A 16508-nucleotide genomic window follows, 5' to 3' on the forward strand; every position below is an offset into this window, starting at 1 on the left:
CATGGGATAGAACAGATTTCACCACTGTATTCGATAGAACATGTTTCACTGCTGTATTGGATAGAAAACATTTCACTACTGTATTGGATGGAACAGATTTCACTACTGCATTGGATAGATCACATTTCACTGCTGCATTGGATGGAGCACATTTCACTACTGCATCGGATAGAACACATTCACTGCTGCATTGGATAGAACACATTTCACTGCTGTATTCGATACAACACATTTCACTACTGTATTGGATAGAACAGATTTCACTGCTGTATTGCATATATAAAACGTTTCACTACTGTATTAGATAGAACACATCTCACTGCTGTATTGGATGGAACATCTTTCACTACTGTATAGTATAAATCACATTTCACGACTTTTTGGATAGAACACATTTCACAACTGTATAGGATAAAAACAAATTTCATGACTGCATTGGATAGAACAGATTTCACTACTGTATTCGATAGAACATGTTTCACTGCTGTATTGGATAGATCACATTTCACTGCTGTATTGGATGGAACAGATTTCACTGCTGCATTGGATAGAACACATTTCACTACTACATTGGATAGAACACATTTCACTGCTGTATTCGATAGAACACATTTCACTACTGTAATGGATAGAACAGTTTTCACTGCTGTATTGGATAGAACACATTTCACTACTGCATTGCATAGAACACGTTTCACTACTGTATCGGATAGAAAACGTTTCACTGCTGTATTGGATAGAACATGTTTCACTACTGTATAAGACAAAACACATTTCGCTACTGCATGGGATAGAACAGATTTCGCTACTGTATTGGATAGAACATGTTTCACTGCTGTATTGCATAAAACACATTTCAATACTGCATTGTATGGAACAGATTTCACCACTATATTGGATAGAACACATATCACTACTGTATTGGATAGAACACATTTCACTGCTTCATTGAATGGAACAGGTTTCACCACTGCATTGCGTAGAACACATTTCACTGCTTCATTGAATGGAACAGATTTCACTGCTGCATTGGATAGAACACATTTCACTACTACATTGGATAGAACACATTTCACTGCTGTATTCGATAGAACACATTTCACTACTGTATTGGATAGAACAGATTTCACTGCTGTATTGGATAGAACACTTTCCACTACTGTATTAGATAAAACACATTTCACTGCCGTATTGGATGGAACATGTTTCACTACTGTATTAGATAGAACACATTTCACTGCTGTACTGGATAGAACATGTTTCACTACTGTATAGTATAAAACACATTTCACGACTTTTTGGATAGAACACATTTCACTACTGTATAGGATAAAAACAAATTTCACAACTGCATTGGATAGAACAGATTTCACTACTGTATTCGATAGAACATGTTTCACTGCTGTATTGGATAGAACACATTTCACTGCTGTATTGGATAGAACACATTTCACTGCTGTATTGGATGGAACAGATTTCACTACTGCATTGCATAGAACACCTTTCACTACTGTATCGGATAGAACACGTTTCACTGCTGTATTGGATAGAACATCTTTCACTACTGTATAGGATAAAACACATTTCACTACTGCATGGGATAGAATAGATTTCGCTACTGTATTCGATTGAACATGTTTCACTGCTGTGTTGGATAAAACACATTTCACTACTGCATTGGATGGAACAGATTTCACTACTGCATTGGATAGATCACATTTAACTACTGTATTGGATGGAGCACATTTCACTACTGCATTGGATAGAACACATTTCAATACTGTGTTGTATAGAACACATTTCACGACTGAATTGGATGCAACGGATTTCACTACTGTATTGGATAGAACACATTTCACTACTGTATTGGATGGAAAACGTTTCACTACTGCATTGGATAGAACAGATCTCACTGCTGCATTGGATAGAACAGATTTCACTACTGTATTGGATGGAAAACATTTCACTACTGCATTGGATAGAAAACGTTTCACTACTGTATTGGATGGAACAGATTTCACTCCTGTATTCGATAAAACATGTTTCACTGCTGTATTGGACAGAACACCTTTCACTACTGTATCGGATAGAACACGTTTCACTGCTGTATTGGATAGAACATGTTTCACAACTGCATAGGATAAAACACATTTCACTACTGCATGGGATAGAACAGATTTCGCTACTGTATTCGATTGAACATGTTTCACTGCTGTATTGGATAAAACACATTTCACTACTGCATTGGATGGAACAGATTTCACTACTGCATTGGATAGATCACATTTAACTACTGTATTCGATGGAACACATTTCACTACTGCATTGGATGGAACAGATTTCACTGCTGCATTGGATAGAATACGTTTCACTACTTTATTGGATAGAACACATTTCACTACTGTATAGGATGAAACACATTTCACTACTGTATTGGATGAAACAGATTTTACTACTGTATTGGATAGAACATGTGCCACTGCTGTACAGGATAAAACACATTTCTCTACTGTGTTGGATAGAACACAGTTCACGACGGCATTGGATGGAACAGATTTCACTACTGTATTGGATAGACCACATTTCACTACTGTATTGGATGGAAAACGTTTCACTACTGCATTGGATAGAAAACGTTTCACTACTGTATTGGATGGAACAGATTTCACTACTGTATTGGATGGAACAGGTTTCACTACTGCATTGGATAGATCACATTTCACTACTGTATTGGATGGAACAGATTTCACTACTGCATTGGATAGATCACATTTCACTCTTTTATTGGATAGAACACATTTCACGACTGCATTGGATAGAACACATTTCACTACTGCATTCGGTAGAACACATTTCACTGCTGTATTGGATAGAACACATTTCACTACTGTATTGTATAGAACAGATTTCACTACTCTATTGGATGGAACAGATTTCACGACTGAATTGGATAGATCACATTTCATTACTGTATTGGATGGAACACATTTCACTACTGCATTGGATAGAACACATATCACTACTGTATTGGATAGAACACATTTCCCTACTGCATTGAATCGAACAGATTTCACTACTGCATTCGGTAGAACACATTTCACTGCTGTATTGGATAGAACACATTTCACTACTGTATTGGATAGAACAGATTTCACTGCTGTATTGGATAGAACACGTTTCACTACTGTATTAGATAGAACACATTTCACTGCTGTATTGGATAGAACACATTTCACTACTGTATTGGATGGAACAGATTTCACTACTGCATTGGATAGAACAGATTTCACTGCTGTATTGGATAGAACACGTTTTACTACTGTATTAGATAGAACACATTTCACTGCTGTATTGGATAGAACACATTTCACTGCTGTATTGCATAGAGCACATTTCACTACTGCATGTGATAGACCACATTTCACTACTGTATTGGATGGAAAACGTTTCACTACTGCATTGGATAGAAAACGTTTCACTACTGTATTGGATGGAACAGATTTCACTACTGTATTGGATGGAACAGGTTTCACTACTGCATTGGATAGATCACATTTCACTACTGTATTGGATGGAACAGATTCCACTACTGCATTGGATAGATCACATTTCACTCTTTTATTGGATAGAACACATTTCACGACTGCATTGGATAGAACACATTTCACTACCGCATTGGATAGAACACAGTTCACTACTGCATTGGATAGAACACACTTGAATACTGTATTCGACAGAACACATTTCACTGCTGTATTGGATAGAACACATTTCACTACTCTATTGGATGGAACAGATTTCACGACTGAATTGGATAGATCACATTTCATTACTGTATTGGATGGAACACATTTCACTACTGCATTGGATAGAACACATATCACTACTGTATTGGATAGAACAAATTTCACTACTGCATTGAATCGAACAGATTTCACTACTGCATTCGGTAGAACACATTTCACTGCTGTATTGGATAGAGCACATTTCACTACTGTATTGGATAGAACAGATTTCACTGCTGTATTGGATAGAACACGTTTCACTACTGTATTAGATAGAACACATTTCACTGCTGTATTGGATAGAACACATTTCACTACTGTATTGGATGGAACAGATTTCACTACTGCATTGGATAGAACAGATTTCACTGCTGTATTGGATAGAACACGTTTCACTTCTGTATTAGATAGAACACATTTCACTGCTGTATTGGATAGAACACATTTCACTGCTGTATTGCATAGAGCACATTTCACTACTGCATGTGATAGAACAGATTTCGCTACTGTATTGGATGGAAAACGTTTCACTTCTGCATTGGATAAAACACGTTTCACTACTGAATTGGATAGAAAATGTTTCACTACTGTATTGGATAGAACATGTTTCACTACTGCATAGGATAAAACACATTTCACTGCTGCATGGGATAGAACAGATTTCACCACTGTATTCGATAGAACATGTTTCACTGCTGTATTGGATAGTAAACATTTCACTACTGTATTGGATGGAACAGATTTCACTACTGCATTGGATAGATCACATTTCACTGCTGTATTGGATGGAGCACATTTCACTACTGCATCGGATAGAACACATTTCACTGCTGCATTGGATAGAACACATTTCACTGCTGTAATCGATACAACACATTTCACTACTGTATTGGATAGAACAGATTTCACTGCTGTATTGCATATATAAAACGTTTCACTACTGTATTAGATAGAACAAATTTCACTGCTGTATTGGATGGAACATCTTTCACTACTGTATAGTATAAAAACACATTTCACGACTTTTTGGATAGAACACATTTCACAACTGTATAGGATAAAAACAAATTTCACGACTGCATTGGATAGAACAGATTTCACTACTGTATTCGATAGAACATGTTTCACTGCTGTATTGGATAGAACACATTTTACTGCTGTATTGGATAGAACACATTTCACTACTGTATTGGATGGAACACATTTCACTACTGCATTGGATAGAACACATTTCAATACTGTGTTGTATAGAACACATTTCACGACTGAATTGGATGGAACAGATTTCACTACTGTATTGGATAGAACACATTTCACTACTGTATTGGATGGAAAACGTTTCACTACTGCATTGGATAGAACAGATTTCACAGCTGCTTTGGATAGAACAGATTTCACTACTGTATTGGATGGAAAACGGTTCACTACTGCATTGGATAGAAAACGTTTCACTACTGTATAAGATAGAACACATTTCACTGCTGTACTGGATAGACCATGTTTCACTACTATATAGTATAAAACACATTTCACGCCTTTTTGGATAGAACACATTTCACTACTGTATAGGATAAAAACAAATTTCACGACTGCATTGGATAGAACAGATTTCACTCCTGTATTCGATAAAACATGTTTCACTGCTGTATTGGATAGAACACATTTCACTGCTGTATTGGATAGAACACATTTCACTGCTGTATTGGATGGAACAGATTTCACTACTGCATTGCATAGAACACCTTTCACTACTGTATCGGATAGAACACGTTTCACTGCTGTATTGGATAGAACATGTTTCACTACTGCATAGTATAAAACACATTTCACTACTGCATGGGATAGAACAGATTTCGCTACTGTATTCGATTGAACATGTTTCACTGCTGTATTGGATAAAACACATTTCACTACTGCATTGGATGGAACAGATTTCACTACTGCATTGGATGGAACAGATTTCACTGCTGCATTGGATAGAACACGTTTCACTACTTTATTGGATAGAACACATTTCACTACTGTATAGGATGAAACACATTTCACTACTGTATTGGATGAAACAGATTTTACTACTGTATTGGATAGAACATATGCCACTGCTGTACAGGATAAAACACATTTCTCTACTGTGTTGGATAGAACACATTCACGACGGCATTGGATGGAACAGATTTCACAACTGTATTGGATAGACCAGATTTCACTACTGTATTGGATGGAAAACGTTTCACTACTGCATTGGATAGAAAACGTTTCACTACTGTATTGGATGGAACAGATTTCACTACTGTATTGGATGGAACAGGTTTCACTACTGCATTGGATAGATCACATTTCACTACTATATTGGATGGAACAGATATCACTACTGCATTGGATAGATCACATTTCACTCTTTTATTGGATAGAGCACATTTCACGACTGCATTGGATAGAACACATTTCACTACTGCATTGGATAGAACACAGTTCACTACTGCATTGGATAGAACACACTTGAATACTGTATTCGACAGAACACATTTCACTGCTGTATTGGATAGAACACATTTCACTACTCTATTGGATGGAACAGATTTCACGACTGAATTGGATAGATCACATTTCATTACTGTATTGGATGGAACACATTTCACTACTGCATTGGATAGAACACATATCACTACTGTATTGGATAGAACACATTTCACTACTGCATTGAATCGAACAGATTTCACTACTGCATTCGGTAGAACACATTTCACTGCTGTATTGGATAGAACACATTTCACTACTGTATTGGATAGAACAGATTTCACTGCTGTATTGGATAGAACACGTTTCACTACTGTATTAGATAAAACACATTTCACTGCTGTATTGGATAGAACACATTTCACTACTGTATTGGATGGAACAGATTTCACTACTGCATTGGATAGAACAGATTTCACTGCTGTATTGGATAGAACACGTTTCACTTCTGTATTAGATAGAACACATTTGACTGCTGTATTGGATAGAACACATTTCACTGCTGTATTGCATAGAGCACATTTCACTACTGCATGTGATAGAACAGATTTCGCTACTGTATTGGATGGAAAACGTTTCACTTCTGCATTGGATAAAACACGTTTCACTACTGAATTGGATAGAAAATGTTTCACTACTGTATTGGATAGAACATGTTTCACTACTGCATAGGATAAAACACATTTCACTGCTGCATGGGATAGAACAGATTTCACCACTGTATTCGATACAACATGTTTCACTGCTGTATTGGATAGAAAACATTTCACTACTGTATTGGATGGAACAGATTTCACTACTGCATTGGATAGATCACATTTCACTGCTGTATTGGATGGAGCACATTTCACTACTGCATCGGATAGAACACATTTCACTGCTGCATTGGATAGAACACATTTCACTGCTGTATTCGATACAACACATTTCACTACTGTATTGGATAGAACAGATTTCACTGCTGTATTGCATATAAAAAACGTTTCACTACTGTATTAGATAGAACACATTTCACTGCTGTATTGGATGGAACATCTTTCACTACTGTATAGTATAAAACACATTTCACGACTTTTTGGATAGAACACATTTCACAACTGTATAGGATAAAAACAAATTTCACGACTGCATTGGATAGAACAGATTTCACTACTGTATTCGATAGAACATGTTTCACTGCTGTATTGGATAGAACACATTTCACTGCTGTATTGGATAGAACACATTTCACTACTGTATTGGATGGAACACATTTCACTACTGCATTGGATAGAACACATTTCAATACTGTGTTGTATAGAACAAATTTCACGACTGAATTGGATGGAACAGATTTCACTACTGTATTGGATAGAACACATTTCACTACTGTATTGGATGGAAAACGTTTCACTACTGCATTGGATAGAACAGATTTCACTGCTGCTTTGGATAGAACAGATTTCACTACTGTATTGGATGGAAAACGTTTCACTACTGCATTGGATAGAAAACGTTTCACTACTGTATTGGATGGAACAGATTTCACTACTGTATTGGATGGAACAGGTTTCACTACTGCATTGGATAGATCACATTTCACTACTATATTGGATGGAACAGATTTCACTACTGCATTGGATAGATCACATTTCACTCTTTTATTGGATAGAACACATTTCACGACTGCATTGGATAGAACACATTTCACTACCGCATTGGATAGAACACAGTTCACTACTGCATTGGATAGAACACACTTGAATACTGTATTCGACAGAACACATTTCACTGCTGTATTGGATAGAACACATTTCACTACTCTATTGGATGGAACAGATTTCACGACTGAATTGGATATATCACATTTCACTACTGCATTGAATCGAACAGATTTCACTACTGCATTCGGTAGAACACATTTCACTGCTGTATTGGATGGAACATCTTTCACTACTGTATAGTATAAAACACATTTCACGACTTTTTGGATAGAACACATTTCACAACTGTATAGGATAAAAACAAATTTCACGACTGCGTTGGATAGAACAGATTTCACTACTGTATTCGATAGAACATGTTTCACTGCTGTATTGGATAGAACACATTTCACTGCTGTATTGGATGGAACAGATTTCACTACTGCATTGGATAGATCACATTTCACTGCTGTATTGGATGGAACAGATTTCACTGCTGCATTGGATAGAACACATTTCACTACTGCATTGGATAGAACACATTTCACTGCTGTATTCGATAGAACACATTTCACTACTGTATTGGATAGAACAGATTTCACTGCTGTATTGGATGGAAAACGTTTCACTACTGCATTGGATAGAAAACGTTTCACTACTGTATTAGATAGAACACATTTCACTGCTGTACTGGATAGAACATGTTTCACTACTATATAGTATAAAACACATTTCACGCCTTTTTGGATAGAACACATTTCACTACTGTATAGGATAAAAACAAATTTCACGACTGCATTGGATAGAACAGATTTCACTCCTATATTCGATAAAACATGTTTCACTGCTGTATTGGATAGAACACATTTCACTGCTGTATTGGATAGAACACATTTCACTGCTGTATTGGATGGAACAGATTTCACTACTGCATTGCATAGAACACCTTTCACTACTGTATCGGATAGAACACGTTTCACTGCTGTATTGGATAGAACATGTTTCACTACTACATAGTATAAAACACATTTTACTACTGCATGGGATAGAACAGATTTCGCTACTGTATTCGATTGAACATGTTTCACTGCTGTATTGGATAAAACACATTTCACTACTGCATTGGATGGAACAGATTTCACTACTGCATTGGATAGATCACATTTAACTACTGTATTGGATGGAACACATTTCACTACTGCATTGGATAGAACACATTTCACTACTGTATTGGATAGAACACATTTCACAGCTGTATTGGATGGAACATATTTCACTACTGTATTGGATAGAACACATTTCACTGCTGTATTGGAAGGAAAACGTTTCACTACTGTATTGGATAGAACAGATTTCACTGCTGTATTGAATAGAACACATTTCACTACATCATTGCATAGAACACGTTTCACTACAGTATCGAATAGAACACGTTTCACTTCTGTATTGGATAGAACATGTTTCACTACTGTATAGGATAAAACACATTTCACGACTGAATTGGATGGAACAGATTTCACTACTGTATTGGATAGAACACATTTCACTACTGTATTGGATGGAAAACGTTTCACTACTGCATTGGATTGAAAACGTTTCACTACTGTATTGGATAGAACAGATTTCAATACTATATTCGATAGAACACGTTTCACTACTATATTGGATAGAACACATTTCACTACTGTATTCGATAGAACACATTTCACTACTGTATTGGAAAGAACACATTTCACTCCTGTATTGGATAAAACATGTTTCACTACTGTATAGGATAAAACACATTTCACTACTCTATTGGATAGAACATATTTCACTTCTGTATTGGATAGAACACGTTTCACTATTATATTGGATAGATCACATTTCGCTACTGTATTGGATAGAACACATTTCACTACTGTATTGGATAGAACAAGTTTCGCTACTGTATTGGATCGAACACATTTCACTGCTGCTTTGGATAGAACACGTTTCACTGCTGCATTGGATAGAACACATTTCTCTACTGTATTGGATAGAACACGTTTCACTGCTGTATTGGATAGATCATATTTCACTACTGTATTGGATAGAACACATTTCACTGTTGTATTGGATAGAACAGATTTCTCTACTGTATTGGATAGAACAGACTTCACTGCTGTCTTGGATAGAACAGATTTCACTACTGTATTGGATAGATCACATTTCACTACTGTATTAGATGGAACTTGTTTCACTGTTGCATTGGATAGAACAGATTTCACTACTGTATTGGATAGAACACGTTTCACTACTCTATTGGATAGATCAGATTTCACTACTGTATTGTATAGAGCACATTTCACTGTTGCATCGGATAGAACACGTTTCACTACTGTGTTGGATAGAACACGTTTCACTACTGCATTGGATAGAACGTGTTTCACCACTGCATTGGATGGAACACATTTCACTGCTGCACTGAAATCCACTACCAGGAAGTTTACTGTATCTATCAAGTGTTTGAGAAAGTGGCAAAGATACTGCACCTAAGACACTGTTGGCTGAGGAAGCTGTTATAATCAGACTGTCATAGGCCAAAAACAATAATTTAAATTCTTGACCCATTCCACCGAAGTGCAGCAAGTTATTATTGGGTACTTGCATAGTTAAGTCCCATAAGTCCCATGTAAAATGAACATCCATTTGCTCTTAAAGGTATATGGGTCTTGCTGCTAATTAGGGTCATGTTCATGCACAGTAAGTCATGAGAGTAGACAAGATTGGGTCACTTAGACTGAGGGCCAGTGCTTTTGAAAGGATGTGAGCCTTGGGGATGGAGGATATGCAGAATCCAATCAGGCTGAGGTGCCCCAGAACCTACTGTACAGACCACTGGTGGGCTTGTGAGGCATCAGAAAGTCTCCAACCAGCAGAAACACGTGAAAGTGGTATGGGCAGGTTAGGAAAGAGCAATTTAATGGCTATAATGAAATTAACAGGCATCTCAGAGGGAGAAACTCTGGTAGGTCTCATGAATGGAAGTAATCTGTTGATAAAATGAGAAAACAGAGAATAAGGAGAGGACAAGTAGAGATTGAAGTAATGTAGATGGATTAGTCCATGGGATTGAGTACGATGACCAAATGAAAGCTCATCTAAAGGCATTACAAAGCTTAGGCTTGGAACGGAAGTCCAGTAGTTGAAACAAAGGCTCCCTAGGAGGAGTTGGGACAACAATTTGGTAGAGGTTTATATGTGTAATGTGCTAACAAAACAGAACAAAAGTGGCATAGAACCAGGGAATATATTGAAACAACCTGATGATGTCCAAGGGCAAGGTGCATCCTCCCTGGGAATTATGTATTTAAAGTGCTCTGTGTTCAGCTGTCAGACACAAAAAAAATAACAGAAGATATGTATATGTCTGTGCCACTGGTCAGCAAGTAAACATTCATGATCGTTGAGAAATACTGGGGCAGGCTTTGACAGCAGAAGTGCCTGTGAAAGAAACTTCAAATTAAATCAAAAACCTGTAAAATAATGAGCTAGTCAGAGATTTGAACCAAGGAGATCTGTCCCAGAAAATATAAAAAAAGATGCTCTTACTTTAGGGCCAGTGATAAGTCTGAATCAAAGTAATAACTTTGACAGTAACTTCACAGTATCGGAACAATGGGAATACTTACAAAACTTGCAGGCAACAGTTCAGAGGAATAATCTACTTGGACAATTTGGAAGGGTCAGTTGACAGAAGCCATTACAAGAGCTTACAAACAAGATAGGAACCAGTAGACTAAGCATGAGGTGTAGCAATAAAGTGATAAACATCAAGAATGGCAAAGTTGATACAGAGAAAATAGATGAGATTGTGCAAAGTCTTGGGTGTGCAATATCTCAGGAAGAACTCAATGTTTGTAAAATTCCTGCTGTTTTAAGAATTGGTGAAGGACAAACTCAAGCAGAAACTGAGTCAGGTGCTGCAAGAGATAATTGCATTATAGTTGGAGGCAGCTCCAAAATTCTCACAGTGAACGTGGACTTATTCATGTCAACACCACGCAGCACGCCCAGAGTGCAACAGAGCATAAATAAACCAGTCACGTCTAAGTTGAAAGCTTTGGCAATGATCCAGAAAGAGAAGAGAAAGTCAGAGGAGAGGACTTCCTTTTTCAAAAGTTTATGGTAGGAATGAAGGAAAGACTAGTGGCTACATGAATCAGCACGAAGCCTGGAAGCAAAGCAGTGTGAAAGCAGAGGTAGAAGGATGGAGCTTCAAGAAGCAAGATAGAGATTGTTACATTTGAGCTCACAGTACCCAATAATGCACCAAATGTAAAGTATCATTCTAACTAGTGCAGTCATTGATAAAAGATACTGGACAGAATGTTAAATTTTATGTTGTCAGTTCAGAATATACAGATGCCTCTGAGGAAATGCTGATACAGAATATACCATAAAACATTTTAAAAATTGGGAAGACAATTTTATCAGCCAATGATTGCAAAGAATGTTGTGAGAATGAAAATTGTATGAAGCCAACAGGGAGAACTGGGATCACTGATGTCTGGACTGGACATTCCAGAGATGAGCACATGCACAGTAGAGCTTGCAGTGAAAAATTCCAACAGTGAGAAAACCAAGAATTGAATGAATTTATAATTGTTAAATTAATATCATCACTATAATTAAACAATTTTAACCACTAATGTCAAACATTTAAATGATTATATGGGTTTCTTTTCTTTTTAAAGGTAATGAAATAGAGTAGGACATTTTTTGAGAATTGGTTTGTATCATGGGTCAGAACTAATTCGTTATTGTACCCAGACATTGCAGTCCAGTTAAGAGTAATTGTCTTCAGTGAAGGATATTCTGTTCCAGCCCTGGCTCTATAAGTTTGACTATGCTTATGGCCCCATACAGAAGCTCGCAGATTCTACAAACCATTTCACCTTTTAACAAGACAGACTGGTTTTTCCTATTGAATGAGAAAGAGAGGCATTCTTCACATCTAAATATCATTAGTGCTCTGGTAATATTCCAGGATTAAATATCTTTAATTGCACTTTGCTTAACAGACATTATTAAAGCATTATTGATAAAGAGTGACTCATTGCGAGCAGCTCCGATGGGAATCATCTAACATTCCCATTTAGGACCACTACAGCACAATTCCACAGTCACAGTCATGGGTAATTCAGCAAGCAACATCGTTTTAAGATGCTTTTTTAAAAAGGTATCGATCCTCTAAACTTGCTTGGTCCCAGACTGCAGACTCAGGTCGTGAGTGCAGTTTCCCTTTAAGAAAGAGGAAGCGAGGTAAGCACACTGGGCTGCAAGTAAGGTCGAAACGCAAAGGCTTTAGGACCCCCCCCCCCCCCACCGCACTCCCTACAATCATTCTGGCCAATGTACTGTCAGAATTGAAAACCCCAGAGCAAGGTTGTAGTAACAGAGGGACAGTGGGGACTGCTGTGTACTTTGCTTCACAGAAACATGGCTGCCCCCTGCTATCTTGGATGTAGTACTGCAGCTCGATGTAATCGCCATTCACTGTAAAGACAGGATAGCTCAAACTTTTAAAGGTAGAGGAGATGGAGTATGCTTTATGATTAGCTCATCGTGGTGCACAGACCTGGCAGTTCAGTCTCAGTCCTGTTCGTCCAACCAGAAACATCTAGCAGTTTTCTACTGAGCGAGTCTTCCACCATCATCCTGGTAGCAGAGTACATTCCACCTCAGGCGGGCACTGAAGGGGGTAAGATCTGGAATCAGCAGGCACGAATCAGCACACCCTGATGTCTTCCATATCATTGTGGAGGGTTTAAACCAGGACAGCTTGAAGAAGTCTCTGAACAACTAGCATCTATGGAAACAGAGGAGCCAACACACTTGGCCACTGTTACACCACCATCAAGAATGCTTTCCATCCATCCCACACCCACACTTTGAAAAGTTACACCTGGCTGTACTCCTATACCCAGCACGCAGGCAGGGACTGAGGATCGCAGCACCAGTAGTGAGGAGCAAGAAGGTATGGTCAATGGAGGCGGAAGGGTGTTTACAAGACTTCTATGATTTGGTGAACTGGACGATATTCAGGGACTGATCTTTGAGTCCAAATGAATACACATTTGCCACCGATTTCATCAGAACTTACGTGGATGAATGTGTGCCTTCAGGAACATACCAGACATACCCAAAGCAAAATCTGTGGATGAGCCAGAAGAGTTGTAGTTAGAAGTGTGGCATTTTAGACCGGTGATTTGGAACTATGAAAGACGTTTAGATGCAACCTACAGAAGCCTATCTTAAGAGCAGAACAACAAGTCTGGCTATAGACGGAATCCAATGCACATCTGCTTTGGCAGGGTTTGTAGGCCATTACTTCCTACAAAGTGAAACTTAATATCATGAATGGCTGTCCTGCTTCACTCCTAGATGAGCTGAAAACCTTGTATACATGCTTTGAAAGGGAGAATGAAACTACATCTACGCACATCCCAGCAGCATCAGGTGACCCAGCTCCCAGCTGCTTCAAAAGGGCGAGAATCACACCAGTGTCCAAGCAGAGCATTGTCAGCTGCCTCAGCAACCATTGCCCAGTTGCACTCATATCTAATGTGATAAAGTGCTTTCCGAGACACTGACGCGGGTCGATAGCTCACAGACTTTAATGCGAACAGTGCTACAGGGAAAGAAAACAACAAACGCTAGGCCAAACAGGGCCGTTAACGAAAACCCTCAAATGGAAGACAAAGCCTACACTGCTGCTGAAAAGAACAACTAAGAATTAAGCGAATACCGGTAGTCTTCAGACTCAGTTGACTCGACAGTCCAATTTCTCAGGCAAGGCAGAATGCAGATAACGAAGCATAGCTACATCCAAGTCTCAACAAATCCTACGATGGAATGAATGGAGTTAAATACAATCACAATGAAGTAATAATTAGCTGACAAGGGCATATTCATGAGCGCAATTGCCGAATCTGAGTGTGACCTGGGTGGTGGGGGTCACTGATGACTGATGTTGAAACTCAACTTTTCAGGAACAGCTTCTTCTCCTCTGTCATCACAGTTCTGAATGGACACGAACACCGCCTCAAAATCACGAGAAAGTCTGCAGAAGCCGAAAATCCAAAGCAACACGTTGATTCACAGGTGAGGTGTTGCCTCATCTGGAAGGGCTGTTTGGAGCCCTGAGTGGAGGTGAGGGAGGAGGTGAATGGGCAGGTGTAACATTTTGGCCGCTTGCAGCGATAAGTACCAGGAGGGAGATTAGTGGGGAGGGACGAAAGAACAAGGAATTCACAAAGGGAGTAATCCCTGCATAAAGCAGAGAGGGAGGGGGAGGTAAGGATATGTTTAGTGGTGGGATCTTTTTGGAGATGGCAGAGGTTGTGGAGGATGATATGTAAGTTGTAGAGGCTGATGGGGTGCCAAGTAAGGACAGGAGGAACTCTGTCACTGTTAAGACGGGGTGAGCGCGGATGTTTGGGAAATGGAGATGATGTGGGTGAGGGCAGCATCAATGGTGGAGGAAGGGAAACCTGTTCTTTGATGCCCTCGAATGGAAAGCCACATCTTGGGAACAGATATGGCAGAGGCGAAGGAACTGAGAAAAGAGAATTACATATTTACGCTACCTCAATATTGTTTTTGCTCTCTTTTTGCACTACTTATACAATTTACTTCTTCTATATACTCATTATGTATTGCAATGTACTGCTGCCACAAAACAACAAATTTCATGACATATACCAGTGATATTAAAAAATATTCTGATTCTGATTCTGACAATGGATTCCATTATATTTTGATAAGGCCGTATTACATGTGCTAAGAAAGACTTTCTGCCAATTTAGAGTAATTTAACTTCAATAGAAAAATTCAAATCACTTAAATCAATTGCAAAAACAAATACTTAAATAGAGGCAAGTCAAATATTCACTTCTATCTCAATGGGTTCTACAGTCTGTAGGTGGAGATATTCCCTTTTCACTGAGCTAAACTATCTATTTGGCAATAATTAATTTTATCTTAGCTGCTTTGGTTCACTGATTTTTATACATCATATTAATTTTTAAATAACTGTATATGCTTTAATACTGTCAGCTTAGTTTTCCTGAGCAGATTTTAAACTGTGATTCACTTTGATACTTTTGTACTTAGGAAGTTAACGTTTTATCCACGGCACATGGTATAGCTGGTTATTTTTCTATGTACGCTAAAATAAACTGCTTTAAATAGGGTTTTCAGCATCTTGAAGCGAATACAATTTTTCTGCTAAAGTACTCACAAAGCATAGCATTTATAGTTTTCAAAGTTCTCCATATCAAAACACTTGAAAGCAAAACATTGTTTGCAATATTTTCATGAGAGGTAGAAGCCATAATATTTTATTTTTTTTTATATTGACTATATTACTAGAAGCAATCTTCTGTGACAGAATGGAAAAAATATGCTTCTATTATGCTATCAGTATTCCTACGGGATCAAGTCAGACAGGGACAAAAGCACTTAACCTGGGTGACTTCAGAGCAGCATCTGAAACTGG

Source organism: Mobula hypostoma, chromosome 7, assembly GCF_963921235.1.
Source record: "Mobula hypostoma chromosome 7, sMobHyp1.1, whole genome shotgun sequence".
Lineage (NCBI taxonomy): Eukaryota > Metazoa > Chordata > Chondrichthyes > Myliobatiformes > Myliobatidae > Mobula > Mobula hypostoma.